Source organism: Callospermophilus lateralis, chromosome 16, assembly GCF_048772815.1.
Source record: "Callospermophilus lateralis isolate mCalLat2 chromosome 16, mCalLat2.hap1, whole genome shotgun sequence".
NCBI classification, from domain to species: Eukaryota; Metazoa; Chordata; class Mammalia; order Rodentia; family Sciuridae; genus Callospermophilus; species Callospermophilus lateralis.
The window spans coordinates 31,698,519-31,722,377 of record NC_135320.1 but is presented as its reverse complement, the minus strand read 5'-3'; the positions used below and the strand labels follow the sequence as shown (position 1 = coordinate 31,722,377).

Below are 23,859 nucleotides of genomic sequence, written 5' to 3'. Positions count from 1 at the left end.
GCACACACCTATAATCCCAGTTACTCAGGAGGCTGAGGCAGGATGATTGCAAGTTTGAGGCCAGCCTCAGCAGTTATTAGAAAGGTCCTAATAACTTAGTTGAGATCCTGTCTCAAACTAAAAAATAAAAGAAGACTAGGGATACAGCTTAGTGGTTAAGCACCTCTGGGTTAAATCCTCAGTGCCCCACCCCCAAAAAATAACACTACATAACACTTCAATACTACATTTGAGAGCCATTTTTAACAGAAAAAGCACAAAAATACAAAAATGTGGCCCTAGATAGACTGCCCAAAAGGATACTTGTTTACAGTTCATGAGCTAGAAGGAGGAGACAGTGTCTCCTTGCTGAAACAGGAAGTGTTACTTATGTAGCACTTATAATGAACGAAGTATTTTAGATAATAATAACAATAATAAAGGCAGTTTAGTTTTATGAGACAGTTTCTGTATACCAGCCTTACTTTATCTCATTTATCTCATTTAATTTGCATAAAATGTGAAGTAAATATTATTTCTGAATATTGCAGACATGGAAATTGAGGCTCAGAAAGGCAAAGTGTCTTTCCAAAGGTTTCACAGATAGTGCATGGTGAAAGCAAAAGTTGACTTCAAAGCCCATTATTGTACATAGGTTCAGTGGCCCTGGGAGCAAGTTAGGAGAGACAGTGAACAAGGGCTACTGTTCTTAGTAGGGCATCTGTGTTTAGTGGAAAAGGTATAGTTGTAGGTCTTGGGCTATAAATTTCTCCAGATCAAAAGCCTCCATATCCATGTGATAGCCTAACTATTTAAATCTGGAAAAACTGTGCGTGAGAGATGATTTTCTGCTGGGAAAGGTGGAGAATCACCATATATTTGCCTACTAGGGTGGCAAAGGCACTTTCCTTATCTGCTTTTATACTTCTCTTCTGCTATCTAACCAACTCTTTTCCATTCTTGCTGCATATCTTTTCTCTGACTCATAACTTGGGCTCATTGGTGGTTCCTTGAACCTTTATTATCTTCTTTTTTTTTTTCTGTGTATCTGGAAGCTGCTTTCCCACTGAACAAGTCTCTGTTATATATTTCAAAGACTGAAAATGTGTTTCACCCATGCAATTACCATTGTCTTCAGATAAAACTTTTGTACCAAGTGATCCCCTCAGGTCACAGGGCAGCCTGTACATGGAATGCCTGACCTGACTGGCACCAGGGAAATAGTAGCTCATAGTACCATGATGGTGTCTCCTAGGTAAGGAACTGGATAAGGCTGACTTGGTGGGACAGTGGCTCACACATCCTTAGGAAGGTCTATGGACACGGATTGTTCAGTTCAGAACACAGCATGGCAGCGTCTGGCATTATATAACATTTACCAAGAAGATTCTTCTGAGATTCTGGGTCTCAGTTTCTTCACATCTAAAATGAGAAGACTGACCTAATTTCTCTGATTCTTTTTTTTTTTTTTAAATTAATGCATGGTTCTTGGTAGAGTTTAGTTTTTCATTTAGATAATAAGTCAGGATATATGTTTATCAGAATCAGTCTGTTGAATTATGTGCTTTTACCTGCAGAGTTAAAGTAGAATTTCTGTAATGACCCTTTAAAAGTTCCTTTTGACCTCCCTGGTTTGATCTATCACCTCCAGATTATTTTAATTGCCCAGGAAACCCAAACACCATTGGTGTTAGATTCTGGGATGTAATTTTCTTGTGTACTTGGTTGGAAATGTTGTCAAGGCACCTAGGATTAGCTAGGGAATGGCAAGGTGATGATGTAAGTACCAGGTTGTTTCTTACACAGGATTATTGTGAGAAGAAGACACCAAGTAAAGAGAAATCAACCCAGTTATTGTGAGATGTGAAGAACAGTGTTTCACTGGACTTACGTAAAGATAAGTGGGAATGCAGTTGAGATCATGAGATTATAGTCGGCCTGTTCAGAATGTTCAAACCACCTAGGTTCTGTAAAATTTTGCGGTTCAGTCAAGTACTGTACTATATATTTATTCACTGTTGGTTACTGTGAGTACGTAGAGATACTGAGACAAGTCTCAGGTTTAGAAGTGAATAAAAGCACAAAACTGACTCAAAAAGAGATTCAGAGAAAAAGAAAATTCATACGTCCTTGGCAATGCTGAGAAGAAAAACAAAAACTCTTGATTCCTTCATTTCGTAGCATTGGAGAGTCATCAGCTTTTGGTTCCTCTCGTGGAGTTGCAGTTCATATTGGAGGGCCAGAAATTAGCTATATGTTATGACGCTGACCTTATATCTGGCAATCCTGGTGGCAGCTATCCATTCCTCTCATGATGTTACAGCCAGAGATCTCTAAGGATGGACATTCTACAAACTTGGAGGATGATGACATACATTTTCAAACGTTTTGCCTAGGCCATTTACTTTTTGTGCCATTGTACTATTTTGAGATATTTATTTAATGGCTTTTATTGGGAAGCATAAAGAATTGTGGACAGAGCATGACATTTGCAGTCAGAGCTTAGTTTAAAACCTCATACCACAGCTTAGGAGCTTGAGACTTTGGACAGGTCAGTAAATGTCTCTGAATCTGTTTTCTCCCCTGAAAATGGGGAACATATAAGCTTTATAGGACCCCAAAAATTAAATAAAATAGTATAGTGCCTCATACAGTGTCTAACGCTTAATAACTACCAAATACCTACTGTATTACAGGTTGAGCATCTATCTCTAGTCCGAAAATCCAAAATGCCCCAATACTTTAGAGCATTGGGGGCTTTTGGATTGGGTATACTCAACTGGAAAACTCTATGCAGATATTCCAAATCCAAAACAGCTCCAAAATCTGAAATTCTACTTCTCCCAATCATTTCAGATAAAAGATACTCAACATGTTTTGTTCTCTGTTTTTCAAATTGCACATTTTGCCAGTGTGGCATCTCTTCTCTGTGACAGGTTCTTTCAGTGTAGCTGGTATTTTCTGACCTGTTTATATTCCCTCTCCTCCAAATAGTTTGAAACACAAACACACACTTATTCATTGATTAAATTCCCCATAAACCTATTAGAATCTTCTGGAGCAACATGGAATCTGATAATTTCTATCTGAATCACAGTATTTTAATTTCGCTTTCGTTCTTGCTGTCTACGGGTAAATTTATTTTATTTTTAGAATCAAGTCATTTCATTAAATCATATTAAACTTGCAATGAACTAAAATCCCTTGGATATTTTCAACCAAATGAATGTCATCTTGTTTTTTTCTTTATCAGAACTTCATACAGTTAAATTGTTTCTATTTCATTGCAAGCTTCTACATTTGGCCTTGTGACACTTACACTAGCTATGAAAACTATAAAGTAACACACTAATGCTTTCCTAAATTTTAAAAGATACCAGAGTATCATAGGGGAAAATGCTGAAAGGAAATATTTACAAGGGAGTGAGACACATGCATTAAGAAGACAGCGAGAAGCAGCACATCAGGGAACAAGGCCATGTGCTGATGAAGGAAGAGTGCGCACCTCAAGGCAGATAGCATCCAGCTTCCACCACCTATGGACTGTGATGACCATACACATGTTTCTTGGGTTTTCTGAAATTTTTAAATACAGGTTTACTACTAGAGCATCAACGATAAAACCTTTTTTTGATGTAAACTCTATAGCTGTTTGTAAAAGCAATTTACAAATTTATACCATGAACATTAATTACTTATGTGTCAGGCTTCCTGATAAGGGTCTAGGATTTTACAAAAAAAAAAAAAAAGCAGAAAGGGGGTATAATTTCTTCTCTTAAAGGAATTTAAAATTTGATAGGGATAAAGAAATACAGAAGATAATTATGATAAATGTGGTTATTGATAGACTTTGAAGACAAAGGATGGCAACTTAATATTTGGCATAGGATCTTATGAGCAAGGTTCTTAAAAAATGAGCAAGAATAGAAGGGGCATTTGGCTTGTTCTATACAGGACCAGCAAAAGAACTGAAGTAAAGAGAGTATGTAGTAGGGGAGGAGCACCTGTGCAGTCTGTGGTACTGGGCCAACAAGAAAGGACAGTGGACAAGCCTGGACATAGAAGAAGGACCATATCGCACAGCATCTTCTATGACATTTGAGGAAGCATAGGCTTCCCTATGAGGGAGTGGAGTCCACTGAGGGATTTCAGCAGGGAAAATGTCTGGATTTAAGAAAATATGGTGGATAATCTAGGTGAGAGATGATGAAGACCTGAAGTAGAAGCAGCAATGACTAGGAGGGTCTCAAGGGCCTGGACCTGAGAGTATTTGAGAGACAAAGTTATCTTATTATTGATTTAATGAGAAGAATACAGAAGTCTAAGGAGGGTGTTCAGTAGAATGTGTTGCAGGTGGGAAACATGTTGGGGGTGGGAAAAAGAAATGGATGAGCTCAGTTTGCAAGCAGACGGCTGGCTTTTTAGATGGAAGCTAAAAGAGCTTTTTAGAAAGAACCTTAGAGAGGTAAGGCTGGAAAGAAGGACTTTGGGAAACAATGGGACAGGTGGCACCACCAAAGAGGCTACAGAGTGGCAGTTCTTGGTCATGTTGAAACATCAGAATTACCTGGAAAGCTTTTAAGAGAAATAGTGATAATTAAACCACACATCTAAAATCTCTTGAGTTAATGTATCTAGATAGTGCCTTGGTTATGTTTATTTAAATTTTTGTTGGTTTTTCGATTTTTTTATTATGGTAATATTTATATGTCATAATCTTACCATGTTAATGCTTTTTATGTGTGTAATTCAGTAACATATATAATTCACTAAATTGTGCAATAGTTGGTGCTATCTGTTTCTACAGTTTCATCATCCCGAACAGAAACTCTTATCCATCAAACAATTAACTCCCCATTCCCTCCCTCCCTGCCCCGATAATCTCTGTTCTACTTTCTGTCTCTGTGAATCTGTCTATTCTAAATACCTAACATAAGTTGGAAACATAATAAGTAATCATTCGTGTCTGGTTTCTTTCACTTAGGATTTCATGGTTTGTCCATGTTGTTGCCATGAATCAGTGCTTCATTCCTTTTTAAGGCTGAATAGCATTCTGCTGTGAGTGTCTTCACATTCTATTTATTCATTCATGTGTTGACAGGTATTTGGGTTGTTTTCATCTTTTGGCTATTGTAAATAATGCTGCTTGAATTATAGATGTACATATTGTCTGTTTGTGACCCTGTTTTAATTCTTTTGAGTGCATACCTAGAAGTAGAATTGATGGATCATATAGTAGTGTTGTACTTTTAAAAAGCTCCCCAGGTGATTTTTAAATATGCAGCCATGATCAAGAAGCTGTGATATAAAACAAGGGTGCTTCATCTGCAGGGTCTGCAAATGGTGTAAATGAGTTAGGGATTTGTTAGGATATTTATATGCCTTATTTTATACCTGTGTGTTTTGTTTTTTAACTTGGTCATATTCTCAGAGGGGTTTATAAACCCAAAAGCAGTGTTAAGAATCATTGGGGAACCTCATTGTAAAATAGGCAAAGGATTAAAGTAGATACTTCTCTATAGAAGATAATAGACAAATTAGTCCATGAAAAGATGTTCATTATCATTATTATTAGGGAAATACAAATAAAACTCTTGATAAGGTACCACTTCAAGACCACTGGGATGGCAATGATAAGAAAAGGAAAATAATTAATGTGGGCAAAGATGTAGAGAAATTGGAACCCTTATTAATGGCTGGTGGAAATATAAAATGGTGTAGCTGCTTTGAGAGTCAGTTTGGCAAATTCAGGAAGTTCCATAGAGTTCCAATATGATTCCCAGTTCCATTCCTTAGTATGTATCCAGGAGAACTGCAAGCATTTATCTGTGTAAAACTTCTACACAAATTCCATAATAGTGAAAAAGTTCATAATAGTGAAAAAGTAAAAATAACCCAAATGTCTTTATCAGCTGAGTAATGGATAAACAGAAGGTGGTATATCCATACAATAGAGTATTTGACCAGAGAAGGGAAGAAGTACTGATCCATGCATGCTATCGTACTCCTGAATGGTAATCTTATGCTAATTAAAACAAATTAGGTACAAAAGGCCTCATGTTATATGATTATACTTATATAAAATGTCAAGATGAGGCAATCCATGGAGATGGAAAGTAGATTGGTGGCTCCCAGGGATTGGGGAGAGGTGGGAATGGGGAGCGATTGCATAATGAGTATGGGGGTTTCCTTTGGGAATGATGAAAATGTCTGGAATTAGGGAGATGATTGCATATCTCTGAGAAGAAATTAAAACACTTTTAAAATACATTAAAAGGGTGAATTTTCTAGCATTAAATTGTACTTCAGGGGCTGGGGTTGTAGCTCAGTGGTGGAGCGCTTGCCTTGCATGTGTAAAGCACTGGGTTTGATCCTCAGCACCATATACAAATAAATGAATAAAGGCATTGTGTCCATCTACAACTAAAAGATATTTTTAAATACTTAAATTAACCTATTAAAAATAATTTTAAAAACAAAGTTGACTGACGAGTATTGGGTCAAGGTGAAGCCTGGGTTACTCCACAGAGGAAGAAGATCCCATAAAAGAGATGGGAAAGAGGTTAAATGGTTTAAGAGGAAGACCAGTGGAGTACTGTGTCATGGAATAGATTCTAGAAGGAATCATGGGGGGTTTTTCCAGGATGTGATGGTCAATGTTTTAGCACAGTGGAGCGGTTTGGTATCACATACCGTGTGCTTTATTTTCTGAAGGTTTGGGCATTTGGTGTGTCATGACGACTAGAGAGGCAGATTGAATGGAGAAAGGTACTTGCTTTGGATTGTAGAGTAAGGGGAAAGGGACGAGTTTGACTTATGGTGTTGCCGACCTATACTCTCTGGGTAGGTGTGGAAGTGAAGGTAAGATAAGATCATATGGTAGCTGGAGGATTCAGACTCCAGGGACCTGTGTACAGGTGGAAATAGGAAGAAATTGAAAACATGGGACTTAAAAGCCACAAGTTTTACAACAGGGTCTCAGAAAAAGTGGAGAGGGGAACAGAAATGGCTTGAAGTGGTTAATGTTTATAGGAAGAAGGGTTACACATCCTCAGAGACACCAGAGCCATATGGAAGATAGGCAAATTTCTTTCTAGGTAAGAGGAACACAAGTTGAGGGAAATCAGATGGAATAGGCATTTGCTGAAGTTGTATAAACTGGAAATACTTGGTGAGGTATATAGAAGGAATTGACCTGAGAACAAAGCACAGGGTTTGCCAGAAGACTATGAGCCTGGGCGGTTTCAAAAGTCTTGGAATGAGGCTGGGGATGTGGCTCAAGCAGTAACGCACTCACCTGGTATGCGCGGGGCGCTGGGTTGGATCCTCAGCACCACATAAAATAAAAATAAAAGATATTGTGTCCACCGAAAACTGAAAAATAAATATTAAAAAAATTCTCTCTTCTCTTCTCTTCTCTTCTCTTCTCTTCTCTTCTCTTCTCTTCTCTTCTCCCTCTCTCTCTTTAAAAAAAAAAAAAAAAAGTCTTGGAATGTTGGTGAGACCCTTTGCCCTAGAGCTGTGTGATATTCTCCATCAGTGCCCAGCTGCCCTCTTTTAAGAGTGGAGACAGTGTAGGATGAAGTTTTGGAGAATGTATTCCTTGAGAGGTATGAAAGGGAATTGAGAGTCTTGAGGCAAGAAGTGATTCCATAGGAGTGAAGAAAAGGAGATGTGAAAAGGGCAAGATACTAGATTCTTTGTGCACTGAAGGCCAGTTATGTGGAGAAAGACAGTAGGAAAGCCACTCTGCTTAGGAGGTGGGGGGCAAAAAGTGGCATTCAAGTGGGAAAAACCTGGGCAATAATAAGATTCAAGGTGTGATAATAGGCAGCCTGAGAGAAGTCAAGTGGAGGGAAAGTTAATTGGAATAGAGAGATATGGGTAATATTTAGTTCATCTGCATGGTCTCCAAAATCACTCAGGATGAAGACAAAATTTGGACCAGAGAGGAAGAACTCATCAGATGCTAAAAGCATTAGTTAAATATAGAGGGTAAATGTTGGTGAATTTCAGAGACAGACAGGGAGATATCGGTGTTCTATTGCATGAGTAGAGAAAAGGTATTTTCAGAGGAGAGAGATGTTTTTACAGGGGCTCTTCTAAATAGAGTGATGCTCTGAGGAAGGAGCGAGTGGCCCTGCGCCTCTCCCTGCTGTCTGTATAACGAGAGAAGTAGCAGCTTCTGTGGATTTGGACTGTAGAAGAAGTAGTGACCTGTTAGAAGAGCCAAAAAAGATAAATAATCTGTTGACAGCAAGAATGTTATTCCACTAACATATTCCACTCTTTATTTTCTCTTGCCATACAGCCCAGTAGTTCCAATGTTGTTCTCCCAATCATTGCACTGCAGGCTTCAGCTGGTACCTTGGGGTCCTTCTTGAGGGGATTCTGCGTTAGTGGGGTGGAGCCAGGAAGTGTGAAGTGTATGTGTGTGTGGAGGGGGTTGTTTTTTGTGATGGAGTCTCAGTGTGTCATCCAGGGTAGCCTTGAGCTCCTGGGTTCAGGTCAATCCCCCAGAGTGCTGGGTCAGCAGGCATAAACCACCAGACTGACCAGAAATCTGCATTTTTTTAAAAAAATATTATTTTAGTTATACACAGGCACAAAATCTTTATTTTGTTTATTTATTTTTATGTGGAGCTGAGGATTGAATCCAGTGCGAGGCAAGCTCGCTCTCACTGAGCCACAACTCCAGCCCAGAAATCTGCATTTTTTAAAAGCTCTGGTGTTTCATTAGTGGCCAAATTTGGGAACCACCAGTAGACCTCACATTCTGCTTTTATGTCCTTACCAGCATTGTATCAAATGCCTAACGGACTTTACTCTATTTATAGTATACCTAGACTCAATATTGACAGTGTATATGGATAGCCTTAAATATGGTTACACTCTTTGACCTGGAAGTTACATTTCTAAGACTATTGTAGATAAATAGTCAGAAATGTGCATTGAGTTTTAATAAACAATATTCATTGCAGTATTATTTATAGTAGCAAAAAAGTGGAACAATCTGTTACATATTGAAAATTCTTTAAATATATTGTGCTATATTCATATGTTGGGTTGTTAACTATAAGTTTAATACTAGCATGTTGTCATAAGAACATCAGTGACTTTATTTTATTTATTTATTTTTATGTGGTGCTGAGGATCAAGCCCAGTGCCTCATACATGCTAGGCGCGTTCTACCACTGAGCCACAACCCCAAACCTATAAAGACATTTAGTGCCATGAAAAAAATGTAGTAGCTAACATTAAGAAAACACAAAAGAACCAGCTATAAAATTATATGTACAATTTGTACAATTTGTACTTAAATTATACATGCACATACATTTGAAAATATTAAGTGGAAAAAATTTTTTAAATCATTACCTAATGATTCTCTCTGTAGTAAAAATATTACTGTTTTAGTCTTTATAATAAAGTTTTGTATTTTCTAAACTGTCTACTAAAGGCATGTGTTACTTTTATTGGACAAAAACCTCTAAAAAAAAAATTGAATTCTTGGCTAGGCCTTGTGGCACATGTCTGCAATCCCAGCAACTCAGAAAACCAAGGCAGGAGGATGGCAAGTTCAAGACCAGCTGCAGCAACTTACAGAGACTGGGTTAAATCCCCATTAACACAAAAAGGAAAAGAAAAAATAAATTAAATTTATATTCTAATCTCTTTCGCAAAAATAAGAAGGAAGATTCATTTGGGATAAATGTTATTAGAGAGGTGCTTCTTGCTTGGAATTGTGTTCTAGATACTTGCAGACTGTCCATTTCCCTGTTGCATAGTTTAGCAAGGTTATCAGCATCAAGCTTTATTGCTTATGGTTTTTGTTGTTGTTTTCTGGAGGTTTTGGGTTGTTTATCTTTAATAATAGCTTTTTTGACTTTAAATCCACATAACATAAAATTTAGCCTTACAAAGTATACATTCAGTGGTACTTAGTTTATTCACATTGTACAACCATCATCATTATCTAATTTCAGAACGTTTTCATCAACCCAAAAAGAAACCCTGTACTCATTAGCAGTCACTCTCCATTTCCCCAACCACCCCCCGCTCCGCCCCAGCCCCTGGTAACCACTAATCTACTTTCCGTTTCTATGGATTTGCTTATTCTAGACATTTCATATAAATGCAATCATAACATATGTGGCTTTTTGCAACCTCCTATCAGCTGCCCTTTAGCCTCTCCTCCCCACACTGCCAGAAATGTCTTTATGCCACTGCCATGCTATTCTCGCTAACATAACTGTGATTTTACCATCTCTAGCTGAAAACTTTTCATTGTGCTTACAGCTTATTAAACTAACAGAAACTACTACTACTTGTTCTAGCTTTTAAGGTTTTCAAGCTTTGCAAAGTAAGTTCTTAACCAAATAACCTGGTAACTAAATTGAATTGAATGAATAAAAATGCCCACTGCTTTTTCTTTCCTTTTATTCTCCCTCACAAATAAAAATGATAACTATGAGTTAATCCGATATCAGGTCACTGGGGTGGGACAGGAAAATCACTCTCTGAAGTTTGGGGCAGTCGCTCTTCAGCTTCATGGAGTCAGCATTGCAGGGCCAGCTTGACAGGCAGAGGGCCAGGCCCAGCCTAGATCTCTCTCATTCAGGGAGCTGGTCTAGAGCCAGAAGGCATCAATCACTGACAGCCCCTAGGTTTCACTTTGAGAAGCACAATTCTAGGGCTGCTCTGGTTTGGGTAGGGTACTACAGCACCAAACAAGGCCTGGTGGCAATGTGGGCCAAAGAATTTAGACTCTCCCATCTGCAGGTCCCATGACCATGCTAACCACACACTTATTGTAGCAATTCTAGCCCAGCCTTTCTTTTCTCAAATGCCCACCCCCTTGAGGTCCTGAAGTCATCTTGTACATGCTCACCACCACCCCATCTTCACTTCGGAGAATTCTATCTGTTCTCTAGAACCCAGCCCAGGCTTTTGCCAAGTCCCCCTGCAACAAGAAGTAATTCTCCCCATTAGCATTTTGTACTTGTCATGTATACTATCTTCCATGTTGGTTAGTTCTCTACTTGTATTCTCTTCCTATATTTTCCATTTCTTGATACTGAGTTCTGTTTCTTACTCAGTGATTGTAATGCAGTGTCCACGGAGCACAGTAATTTGCCCTTAGCAGCTATTCTATAATTATCAGGACAGTTGAATTGAACATCAGAAGGAAATAAATGAAAATAGATTTTAAGTTAAAAACCTGCAATTTAAGTTATATTTTAATATCAAAAGGAGACCTGTATGAATTATAAACTTAACCTTCTCAAACTTAGTCATCCAAATGTGTTTTTGCCCTAAGTAATAGTCACTGCTCTTGGTTCTGAAATATTAACTTAAAAAGAAAACACCAAACTAAAGAAATCAAACGTGTGTGCTTATGAACACATATATAATGAGTCTTTAGGCCTCTGAGACCTGGATTAGTTTTCTCTACATCATTTTAACCCAATTGAAACCAATCATAGCTTAATGAATTCTGATCCCTTTGATTTTGGTACCAGACATAAGGAATATAATACTGTCAACTATCTCTGTGGTGTCAAGCAATTATCTTAATTTATTTGAATTTTCATTGTGTGTTTAATACTTGCAAGATATGGCCAAACAAGATGTAGGCTTTACAAAACAAGTGTTCTTTGTTCTTTTAGTGCAAAAACATTTTAAGATTAATAAATTTTTAAAAACAAAGGTGGAAAGCAACACATTATAAAATCAGAGAAGTTTGTTTAATCTTTTTAATGCCTATTCTAGACTGCTCTTATTAGCCCATCAATTTATTATTATTCAAGCTCATTTGGGTTTAAACTTGTATTAACTACCCAAAGGGTAATTAGAAACTATCAATCTTGAGTCTAGTTATATTTTTATTCCACAAAGGGAAAAAAAAACTCTGCATTTCTAGCTTTTCTTGGCTACTGTGTATATTTCACAAAGTTCCCTGAAACTAGAGGGCTCTCTGGCCTCTTACTTTGAAGTTAAAGAACTGAGCTCTGTTGGCAGTCCTAATGATAGCAATATGATTATGCTTCTGCAGACAACTATTTGTGTTCCAGGTTTGAAACTTAAGCTGAAATAGAAATCTCTCATAAACTTCACATTACGGGGTTAATTTTGATGATTACTAAAATCTTACATTTGAGAAAGAAAAACAAATGTTTAATTTATTGTTTCAGCTCACATTTTCACATATGAAAGTAATTTAAAATTTCTTTTCAAATAATTAATTCTTTTTTAAAATTTTTTTTAGTTGTTGATGGACCTTTATTTTCTTTATTTGTATGTATTGCTGAGAGTTGAACTCAGTGCATCACGCATAGTAGGCAAGCACTCTAACACTGAGCCACAAGCACCTCAAATAATTAATTCTTATAGATAACTTTTTAAATTCAAGTAATTTTCAAATTTTTCTGTAGGGTTGTATTAGTTACAAATAAAAGTGCTTAGTTGATTTGGGATTGGAGACGAACAGGACTCTATTGATCCAGAGCTGCTGTTTAAAAAATTATTATTATTATTATTGGTAATGGAAATTGAACCCAGAGGCACTCTATCACTGAGCAGCCCAATCCTTTTTAAAATTTTTAGACAGGGCTTCACTAGGGTTGCTGAGGTTGGCCCCAAACTTGACAATCCTCCTGCCTCAGCCTCCTCCCAAGTCGCTGAGATTATAGGCATGCAGCACTGCACCCCACCTTTTTTTTTTTCTTTTTAATAACAGCCATTACCTCAGAGCAAATACTGCTTAGATTTATCATAAGACTTGACAAAAAGTACGCGTAAGAATTTGTGTGGTAAAAAGATGAACCAGAGAGGTCTTCCCGAACCAGTTTTTCCCTCCATCCTCATTTTTCACTTGTATAGAAGAATGGTAGAAAAACAGAGCACATCAAAAGCATATTTTAAAAAATAATAATTCTTGCATGTGTTTTACCCTAGTAAGGAAATGTCATTTATACTACCAAAAGGGCTATATAACTATATATCTTATTTTTTTCCTCTAACTTTAAGCCCTTAATTTAGGTCCTATACTTTTCCCCTGCAACATAATTAAAAGTTTTGGCTCTACTTTCTTCTCCTGTTAATTAGAGATAAAGAACTCTAAAGAAAATGTGAGAGTTGAGTGAGTGTAGTGGAGTAAAGGGAAGAAGAACTGAGTCCCATCAGTGACTGGGGTGGGAGACAGCAGTGTAGGTCAGCCGCCCCTGGCATTGTACTGGGCCCACTGATGAGGAAGGTGAGTGCCAGGAGGATGCCCTGATTCAGAAGAAGTGTCATTTTAATTGTAATATTCCATGGTGGGCTCGGAACAAGAGACTGGGAACCATCAGTTATTCATGACAATAGGTAAGGTATTTTTGTAACTTTTGCTGAAAAGCTCTTGCTCTAAAAGAGTCACATAGGGGAGGAAACATGAGAAAGTTCATAAAGTTAAAGAGAATAGGATATAGTAAAGAGTTTCAACTATCAGTTTCTGACTTTCTGTTAAGGAAGAATTTAGGATAAATTTGGAGAAATGTAAATTAAGATATAGTTATAAGTATATAATTATTATATACTATGGTGGTTTGGAAATTACTATAGAAATAGCCCTTGATTAACCAAAGGAAATAATTTATACTGCAAATTTTGTTGCTAAATCTCATCAGTAAAATGATCTCTTTTTTCATTCACTTTGGGCAGTCTTTATGCAACTTAGTGTACAGTAGGTTCACCTTTTCAGGGTTCTTCTAGAAAATCTGCATGAAAGCAATATGTACACTTATAATTTGCATCTTAAAGAGTTGGTTTTATAAGAATCTCTCTTTGATTTGCGAGGACTTTGTTTTTACTAACAGCACAGCCAGGTTTCTTTCTCTTCTTCCTTCCCTCCTTCTCTCACTCCTGTCTTTCTTTTTTCTTACTGTACACTCATAAAACTCTGATGTATTAATGAAAAGAAATTTGGGAAATAATAAATTTTTAATTACACTCATAGTCCTCATCAAAATAATTTAACTGCTAATACTTTGGTAACTTTTTTTTTTTGGTATAATTTTCCTCTTTAACTGTTTTCATCAACAGCTTAGATTATTTCATAAATATCCACATACTATTAAATTCAAATAATGTATATTTAATTAAATAAGCCCATAGTATGTGCCAGACTCCTTTATATTTCCTACTCTCAACAGCCTCTATATCTTATTATTTTTTCAGTTTTACAAATGAAGAAATTGAGATCCGATGAGGTTAATTAAATAACTTCTTCAGGTCATATAATGAAGTGTTGGTATTCCAGGGATTCCAAACCAAAGTTGACACCAGAGGATGTACTCTTAGCTGTGCCGTTGCACAACTTTTCTTATGTTTTACTTTTTCCCCTCATTTTTTATTGGTACATATAGTCGTATATACTGATGGGATTATTGTTACACATTTGTACATACACATAATATAACAATATTATTTGGTCAATATCACTCTCCCACATTCCCCTTCCTCCCTCCCTGTCTCCTACCCCTTGGTCCCTTTCCTCTACTAGTCTTCCTTTGATTTTATGTTTTCCTTTTTCTTCTTCTACATGAGAGAAGTCATATGTTTTGCTTTAATGGTTACATAATAAATTGTGACTCTTAGTTTTCTTAGAAAGATTGCTCAGTTGTCACCCATCAGAGAGGACTATATGAAAATTCCCCTTAACTCCTTTTTTTGGACGATGGGGAGGGGGCTTAACGGGGATTGAACCCAGGGGTGCTGAACCACTGAGCCAGAGTCTTGCTAGGTTGCTTGAGGCTGGCTTTGAATTTGCAGTCCTCCTATCTCAGTGTTCTGAGCTGCTGGGATTACAGATGTGTGCTACTATGCCGAAGTTCACCCCTTTCTATTTTAAACTTGTCCTAATCCTACCTTATTTATCAATAAAGAAGCTATATCTATAGCTTTAATCAGTATCTGATATAGTAAATCTTGTATTTGTTTTATGATCCCTCGACTACCAGCTTTTCACTTGGAACCTAAGAGTCATGGACTTGGTCTGTTTTGTTCATTGCTGTGTTTCTTAAATCATAGAACTGTGCTTGGCACATAATAGATTCCAGTAATATTTGTTGAAGGGCTGATGACCTCTGCCCTCAGTTGAGCTTTGTGTGAATTCTGATTTTCTTGATCAGTCTCTGTTGGACTCATAGCATGGAATATCCCCATGATTTGCATTCTCTTCTATAAACCAAGACCTGATGCAGTCACCTCTGAGTACCATAGGCTGGTGGGCAACTCCCATGTTTCTGCAGCCAGGTGTGCCCACCAAGAGCTAGATTGTATCCAAATCAGTTTATGCCAGTTATACCTGTTATTCTAATTGCATAATTTAATTAAATATTACGTAACCTATTACATGCATTTGAAAATATACATTCATTTCTATGAAATTGGGTTCAATATGAAATGGACAAAACTTGCTACTAAGTGGATATATGCAGCACATTCATAATAAGCTGAGGAAACAAGAATGGAAACCCAGAGGAGTTAAAAGAACTTTTAAGAACACAAGTGTCTATAAGTCCTAGGTTTATTTTAATAAAAATTGGAAATAATATTGTCTTAATTATGGATTGATTTATGCAAGATAAGCACTGAAATTCCAATGAAGACTAATACCTAAACTTTCATGTTGAGTGTTAAAATGAAATTATTAATTAAAATAGTATGTATCATTTTCTATAATTATTCTTCATAACTAAATTTTTAAATCAACCAATTACTCTTTCTGGTTATGTCAAATAAGGAGTTTTTTTTTTTTTTTCCTTAACTGCTTAGAATGAAACTGAGCATTCTTGGTGTGCCAGAGAAAATTCTTAGCTGGTTTTATTTCATTAACTTCATACTGAATTCAGTAATAACAATATTTCCTTTGTCTTCAGGGAATAATTGCTCATTAGTTGAGGCATGGTTTCCTTTTTGCACTGGAATGTGAGCTTCAGGAGGATAGGGACTTTTGTATGCTGTGTCACGGCTCTGTCCCCAATGTCTACAACAGTACCTGAAGCATTAATTATTTATTGGAGGAATGGATGGGTGATTCTAAAATGTGTATGTCTTTTATAGAAAGAATCATTTTGCATTTTACAATGATACTGGAACATTTTTAGAAAAACAAAAAAATCTTTCAAATTATGTAGCCACTATTTACTAAGTTAAAGTAGAATTTACTGATTTCTGAGGCAGGGGATGTAACTCAGTGGTAAAGTGCTGCCTTAGCCTGCACAAGGCTCTGGGTTCAATCCCCAGGATCATAGGGAAAAAAATATAAATATACATGTAATTAAACTCAAGTTTATAAATTTCTCTCTCAGTGAAAGTATTAAGAATACTGAATAGGAACTTTCAGTACCCACATTACAGTGGTTAAGAATTGAGGAACTGTTTGGATTTGCTTATAAAAGCAAACTAAAACTTCCATGTGGCCTTGGTCAAATTAAATTCTCTCTTCTGTACCTCAATTTCTTCATCTGTAAAATAGTTCTAATCATGTTATTATAAATTTATATATGTAAAATATGTAGGGTACGCCTGACAACATACTAAGCACTCAGCAAGTAATAGTTTTTTAATTAAACCTGAATTTGAATCCTGACCCATTGTTTATTTTCTGTGACTTAGATAAATTCTGTGGAAGCAGGTCAAAGAGGTTAAATAATGTGTAAGATAGATAGATAGACATAGATACATGTCTCTATATATACACACATGTACCTTAATATATCTTCAAGATGGGGTTTTAAGCAGGAGCTAGGTACAGAGTGCCTAACTCATAAGTTTTCAATACATGTTAGCCAGAAAAACAACAAAAGAAACATATCAGAGAGGACTCATTTATCTGTTCAGGAATTTTTCATCTCAAAGAAATCTAAGATGGGTTTCAGAATAAAGATAATTACAGGCTAAGGGTATATCTCTGTGGTAGAATGCTTGTTCAGCATAGAAAGGTCCTAGAATTCCAGCACCACCACCACCAAAAAAGAAAAGAAAGGGAAAAAAAAAAAGACCAGAAAAAAAATAATTTTAATCTGAATAAGTTATAAAAATCAAACACAAATACTACATTATTTTCTTGTTCGCCTGTTTTCCAGAATGCCTGTTTTTCCTTCAGTGAAAACTGGTTTTCAGAATACTAAATAGAGACTAAGTATACCCTGCTGGAAAGGGAAGGAAAACGTTACATTATGGGAGGAATGCAACTTCTTCCTGTGATGTTTTCTCATCTGAGGCCTTATTAAAACCTAGTCTTGCTATTCCTGGCCATATTAGCACCAGCTGACGTCCTTGGATATATAAGCAACCCAGTGGCTGGCTATGTTAAGGAACTTAGTCTATGAGAATTCAGAAAATAGAAACCATCTCAGGCCACTGATGTCAGACTAGACATTTTCCCCATTGGTAAAGAGTATAGAACAGCTCTCTGCTACTCTGCACTGAATTTTTCTGACAAGTCTTTAAGAGAGTTTTTCCTCCTTCTTTAAGAGAAATGTAGATGATGAAAATGTTACAGCAAAATATTTGTGTCACCAGTGAACGTGAAGTTAGCCATTTATTTGATTATTGCAGCATGTGTTAAAGAGCTGCTGCTGCCCATTTGCAGCCTAATGTGTTTATTACAGTCTTCCCAATGGCATCTTGAAGTGTCTTTCAGCTAAAAAATTCATGAGTATTATTGGCTTTCAGTCAGAAAATGGAATTTGTCTTCTAGTTACTGTCTAATATACCACTTTGAGGCCATTATACAAAAGTAAATCTAAGAGCAGAGCATATTGAGAAGGAAGGAATTTTTAGCTTAAACATTTGTTTATACACTGTTATTACTGTTCCGTGGACTAGGATACAGCATGCAGAAGGTAGGTGCTAAAGCCATTTTACTTGGAGAGTAGCAGTAGTTGTAGGATATGTTGTTTTCTTTAATCCTGTGCCCAACTGTAAACTGCTAGTATTTTACTATTGAAAATCATGTTCTAATGAGAGGAGTTTGTGTCTGGCATTTATTGCAGTTATTTCAAAAGTCAAACGTACTGTATATTGCAGTAAACTAGAAAGTTATATTGAGCATTTGTTTTCAAATAAGATGTCTTTTATTCTGGATTTATTTGCAGTGAGTCTTCTTTAGCTTTGCATGCTGACTGTTGTCACTGTATGAATTAATGTGCAGTTTTATGAGTGAAACTGTAGGTACAGACTGTAGTTTGTCTATAATACAGACTGTATGATGTGAGATAAATTAAAATTCTATTATGTGAAAACCAAGAAGTGCCATAGTGTTATATAAAGATAAAATTTAAAGTGTTCTTACGATCTAGTAAAAAAGAGTAATAATGCTTTGGGGAAAATATTATACCATTTTGCCAACTAAAATATCTTGAAATGTAGTACCCTCTGTCACTGTGTTAAATGCATTACTTGTTTGCCAGCAGGAAGAAAAAGTTTGATTTTTTTTTTTTCCATGTGCTCTCATTCCTCTGTTTAGTAAATCTACATAGTTCTACTTATTTTATTTGCACATATGATGCTTCTTTCTTTGTATGCCTCAAAAATATATCCTTGCATAGTCTGCATAGAGTATTTATTTAACTGTTGCCAAAACTTGGGTCTTGCCAAAATAATGTTTGCTTTGGGTAATTTTAGCCAATTAACACTATTTGGAAGGAGGTGTTTCCTTTCCTCCATCAATTGGGTGTCTTTATCTGTGTCATCTGACCAGCTCCCAAGGTTTGGCCCACTGTTTTCTACTTTTCACAGGAATCCACAGCTGAAAAGCACATTATGTTTATTGAAGCATTAGATACTATGTTTCTTTAGACTTATCAGAGACTGGCCCAGAAATTTGTTTTTGTATAATAAAGGGATCCCCCCCCCCCAGAACACAGTATACTTTGAGGGAAAAACTGGAGTTTAGAATGAGCTAATGTTTTCATTTTTTTGATAAATCAGTACAGAATGTACCTTTAACTTTAAGGAGGGCATCTGAGCAATTACAGCTCTCTGGAAGATTATCCTTTTATAGTTTAGTAGAACATAAATGGAGAAGAATTGAAGTGGTGATTTATGTATATTTTTATATTGCTTGAGCATTTCTTGGTCTTAAAAATTTGTGTAGAATCAGTTGACACATTACATGATGATTTCATATATCTTTCACAAAGAGAATTCAGAAAAAAGGAGGAGGAGGACTAGGAATGTAGTTCAGTGGGCGAGCGCTTGTCTAGGCTGTGGGAGGCCTTTGGTTCCATTCCCAGCATGCGCACGCACACACACACACAACCTGGAAGACCTTGGAAGCTGTAGGGGCTTTCTGTTCTCCTCAAGAGCTAGACTAGATGATTTAACAGGTAGGTACTCCTCTTGGAGGTGTTAATAAGAGAAGTTGTTTAAGCAGCTCATTGTGTTTTGTTTCCATATAAATTTCATTGTATCTGTCATCTCAAAGTAAGGACTCAGAGAGTACCTGACTTTTTGCAGATACTTCTTAGAGCTAGCAACAGATCTGATGTTCAATCACTTTATTATGTGTGGATTTCAGCAACTGTATTATCCTTTAAGTGAATTTGTGCAGCATATAATAAATCTGACAGTTTTATAGGTATTGTTTGGAAGATGGCCTACACTGATAAAAGATAAAATACACATTATCATTTACATGAATTCTGGATGATTAACTAGTTTTAGTGATGGTGAAGCTGTTTAGCAAGCAAATACTGTGTTATAAGGATGAGTTCTATGAAGGAAGAATGTACTTTCAAACCACATTAGGATTTGACTTTTTTTTTTTTTTTTGCTCTCTGTCCTTAGCTAAGGATTTGACTGGCGTTGTTCACCCCTTCCAGAATATTGTTACTTTTTAAAAAATAAAACTTGGTGAATCTTGTGGCTGTAGCACTTTCCTCTATAATCTAGTTCCTACAAGTTGATATCAAAGGATAAGAAGGAGGATGTACTGTCACAGTAAAGTTTCAGCAGGGATATTGTGTGGTTATAGATAACAAGAATGGACAAAGAGAAACTTCTTTTCCAGTTTTGTCCTTCACAACTCCCAACATCTGGTAGAAACTGGTTTGCTTTCAATGACTATAATTATCATCAGCCCAAGAGTTAACTGGTATCATTTTCAGTTTTTGATTTACATTGAACAGTTTGAGAACTGAGAGTGACATGTTCAAGAATTTTAATTTCATGTGAATGTTGAAAACTTACAGAATCCTTAAGGAACTGTTCATTTAGGGCTGGCTTCAAAATAAAATTTTAAACCTTAAGTGCTGCACTGCAGTATTTTCCATCTTCTACTTTTTCATTGAAAATTAATTTTTAACTTTGATTTACAAAACATGCATTAATACTCTTCTCTCCATTTAGATTATTTAACTTTTGATATTTTTCTGTGAATAAATCTAAAAGGAAATCACTTTTCTATCTGACCTCTATCTGTCTACCTGTGTCGCTGCTGCCTTACCCAGTATTTTGAGTTGTGGGGAAAAAAATGAACTCACCAGCCCTCGCCACATACTACGAGTGAAATGCTGACACTCACTGCCAGCCAAGCCTCACACAGGGTGTTAAAAATATCAGACAGTCATCTGAATGAGAGCGCCTCAGTTCTTCTCCTAGAGCACCTCGTTAATGAGGCTCACTGTTATTTATTTGGTTCACTCACTGAAGAGCAAGTCATAAATCCACGTGTCTGCTCCAGGACAGCAGCTACCACTGGCTGCCTGTCACCCTATTACCACCTTCCTCCCTTCCATGCCCCTACCTTAAATTTTCTCCCTTCCTCCTTCTCCCACCCCCTTCTTTCTTTCCTCTTCTTTTTCTTTTTCTTTTTCCTCCTCTTCTCTCAGATCTGTCTTCTTTTTGTTTTCCCTAGGTGACTGGCAGGGATTCAGATGGGCCACCCCTGTGATGTTGGCAAGTCCTCAACCTGATGGGGCCCTGCAGGGGACTCTCCTTTCCTTGACTTGGCCAAGTCCTCTGGGCCTTGCCGTCTCCCATCCACCTTTTTTCCCTTTAGTGGTATTAGGGTTGGTTGGAAATATCTACTGAGGACATACAGCCCAGAGAAAATTGTGCAGAAAAGAGGACATATGGGGCAGACACAGAAAAATTAAAAAGCCATCATGTTCATAAAGCAGAAGCCTTGAAGATTTTGAGGAAATGTGTTTAAGGTACCATCACATAATGAAAAGAGAAACTTGGCTTAAGTAACTTACTTCAAGAGTAAATTAGTGATGTTTTAAAACTCCAGAGTGAGTGGTTATAAACTAACTTTGGGAAGGAACAAGCCAAACAAAGATGGTGTGCTGAAATGGCTCTACTAAGACTGGAGAACCCTCATTTCCTGCTGCACTCCTCATCTCTAGGCCCTGTGCTGAATGTGTCAGCATTCTGTCTCCCCATACGTTGTCACCGTTATTAACATATTTTGGGGAAATTTTAAGTACATGATGCTGATCCTAATGTTCAATCCCCAAACTGAGTACAAATAACTAAGTAAAATAGTCACTTATTTTAATTGTCCATTGAAAAGCTTTCTGATCTTTCTGGTAGTACTGTACTTTTCTAATATATCTGATGATACTCTGTGGGGAAAGATAGCTATTTTCATGAGTATAAATTTTTACTTATACCTACTATATGGGACATTATGCTAAATATTAAAGATTGTATTTTAATATCATATAGAAAGCTGCTTCCAGGATGAAATTTACCTAGGTTATTTGTTGAAAGCTTACTGAGGTTGGGTATGTAATGTTTTTTCCCATATGCTCATGAGTGAAACTATGGGAACTGTGTTTCAGAAAGTAGTACTGAAAAATGGAATGTTTATAGGGTATCATCTGAGAAAGGCTCTGATATTCATTCAGGTTTTTTCTTTTCTGTATCTGCAAACCTCCTGCAGTGGCCTGGCTCCCAACCCACCTATTTAGAATCATATACTGTCCTCAGACTAGGCTCCATACTTCCTCTTTAACAGCCAGTTCAGCTCTCTTTTTCTCGGATCTCACAGTACAGAGGAGTGCAAGTCAAATGTGTAATACATATTTGTCCTTATTGGAGTGTTTCCTATATACAAATTTATCTCTCCTGTTGGCCTGTCTTCTTGAGAGCAACATTACTGTTTATGTTTCTTATGGCACTGAATCTCATTTACAGTGGCAAGGTAGTCTTTGTTGAATGACTGAATGAATGAATGATGTTTAGATAAAAGGAACAGAGTCAAGCGCAGAAGCCCATACGAGGCAGAATTTGTTTCTTCCCTGACGTGGCCTGCTCCTCTGTGATAGATGAAGAACAGCTGATGCGATAAGGGGGCTCTTTGCTGTAACATTAGTTAAAAGTATGAGTTCTATAAGCCTAAAACTCCCATAAGCAAAACTCCCAGTTTTGACATTTACTAATCCACCTGGTAGCCTGTGCTGTAGATGCTAATGACTATCTCTATTTCACAGACGAGGTCATTACAGCATGAAGGGTGAAGTAACTTGTCAAGGTCATACAGCTGACCAAGTGGTGAAGCTCAGACATCGATACTGGCCTTTGGCCTCTCTGCAGTACTACCTCTCATAATCTGTCTTTGAATCTGTAATTTGCTGGGTTACATAGTAAATACTAAATTAATAGTAACTAAATACAGATTATACGTATTATCAGGCCAAAAATGTGAGCACAAAACAGGACCTTGGGACTTGGTTACATTACTCCCTCCAGCAGGAAGCTCAGGCTTGAGCTTTCAAATTGTATCCTCCATGTGACCTCCTGAATTGTGTGATTGGCTCAACCTTCCTCAGCTGATAGGCTATTTCTTCATTCTACTTACACATGACTCTTTTATATAAAACAATTGGCTCTACTGCCCTCTTGGATCAGAACAGTGGCCAGAAGAAACAGTTGCAGTGAGACTGGACAACTCAGACTCCATGGAAGGAAGCAGTTGGGCAATTTAATTGGTACGTGGTGGTGATGCCATGATGGGTGTCAGATACTGCTTTCCTTAGCCTGCCTCGCTCTTTGTCCTTGCTCTTGATGGGCCCATTGCTCTCTGGTGTCTCCCTTAAGTTCTTGGTTTTCCACTGACTTGGCCTTCTCTCCGACTTTTTCTGACCTAGAAAGGAAGAAAAGCCACTATAAAAACTAAAGGAGAACAAAGATTATTTAGAAGCCTGGGGACAGATGAAGGAGAAATAGTATCAAATGGGATTTCTAGGAAAGATTTTTAAATGGTGACTTGTACTTTGGGGCTGCATTTGTTTTTTTCCCTTTCCAAACAATTATTAAGCACCTTGAGGTCTTTTCTGCTGTATTCATATTTTATTAGTCTCTCTGGCTTTTTTGGTTCTTCGTCCTCGTGTCACTCCCTCGTTCTTATGTGCTCCCAGTAGTATTTGGTTCTGTTAGCGATGACCATTGTGAGCACAATTATTCTCTTATTATGAAAAAAGTTCCACATGCTCCCTCAGAGGCAGTAGTTCCCCTGATTTTGGAGTGTGTGAAGTCCTTAGGTGATAGCAGCTAGAACCAGCTGAGGGGAGGAAAGTCTGCAGCAGCAGGATGTGAGAGGGGAAGCCACCCAGCAGTGTGCAGGAAGGGAGGCCAGCTGCCCTGGAGAGAGGACACCAACAGAGGAGCAGTGATGCTGTGGCAGCAGGAGAAACCTGCACATCAGCTTCTTAGGGAGGCAGGAAGAGCCTCCATTTGAGGGGTAGGAACTCCGGGCCACCACAAGGGTGTCAGATCTACCTGGCTAAATTTGGAATCCTTTAATCAAGTGTTGTAGCACTGCTGTGTCCTCGGGCTGTCTGTCATGGGTGAGCTATTGCAGCATAGACTTCACATTGGCTAACC

At 37.3% G+C, this 23,859-nt stretch overlaps 1 protein-coding gene across 6 annotated transcripts in view; it reads left to right on the top strand.

The window, feature by feature from the left end:
• Positions 1-23,859, top strand: part of Ncoa2 (nuclear receptor coactivator 2) — a 262,018-nt gene that overhangs the window by 149,803 nt on the left and 88,356 nt on the right. Inside the window, exon 1 of one of the 6 annotated variants that reach the window (XM_076836322.1) lies at positions 22,918-22,964. The exons of the other annotated variants lie outside the window; for them this stretch is intronic. The gene's annotated coding sequence lies outside the window, so the exon portion shown is untranslated. Of the gene's footprint in view, positions 1-22,917; positions 22,965-23,859 lie in introns of those variants that run through there. 6 annotated transcript variants of the gene reach the window in all.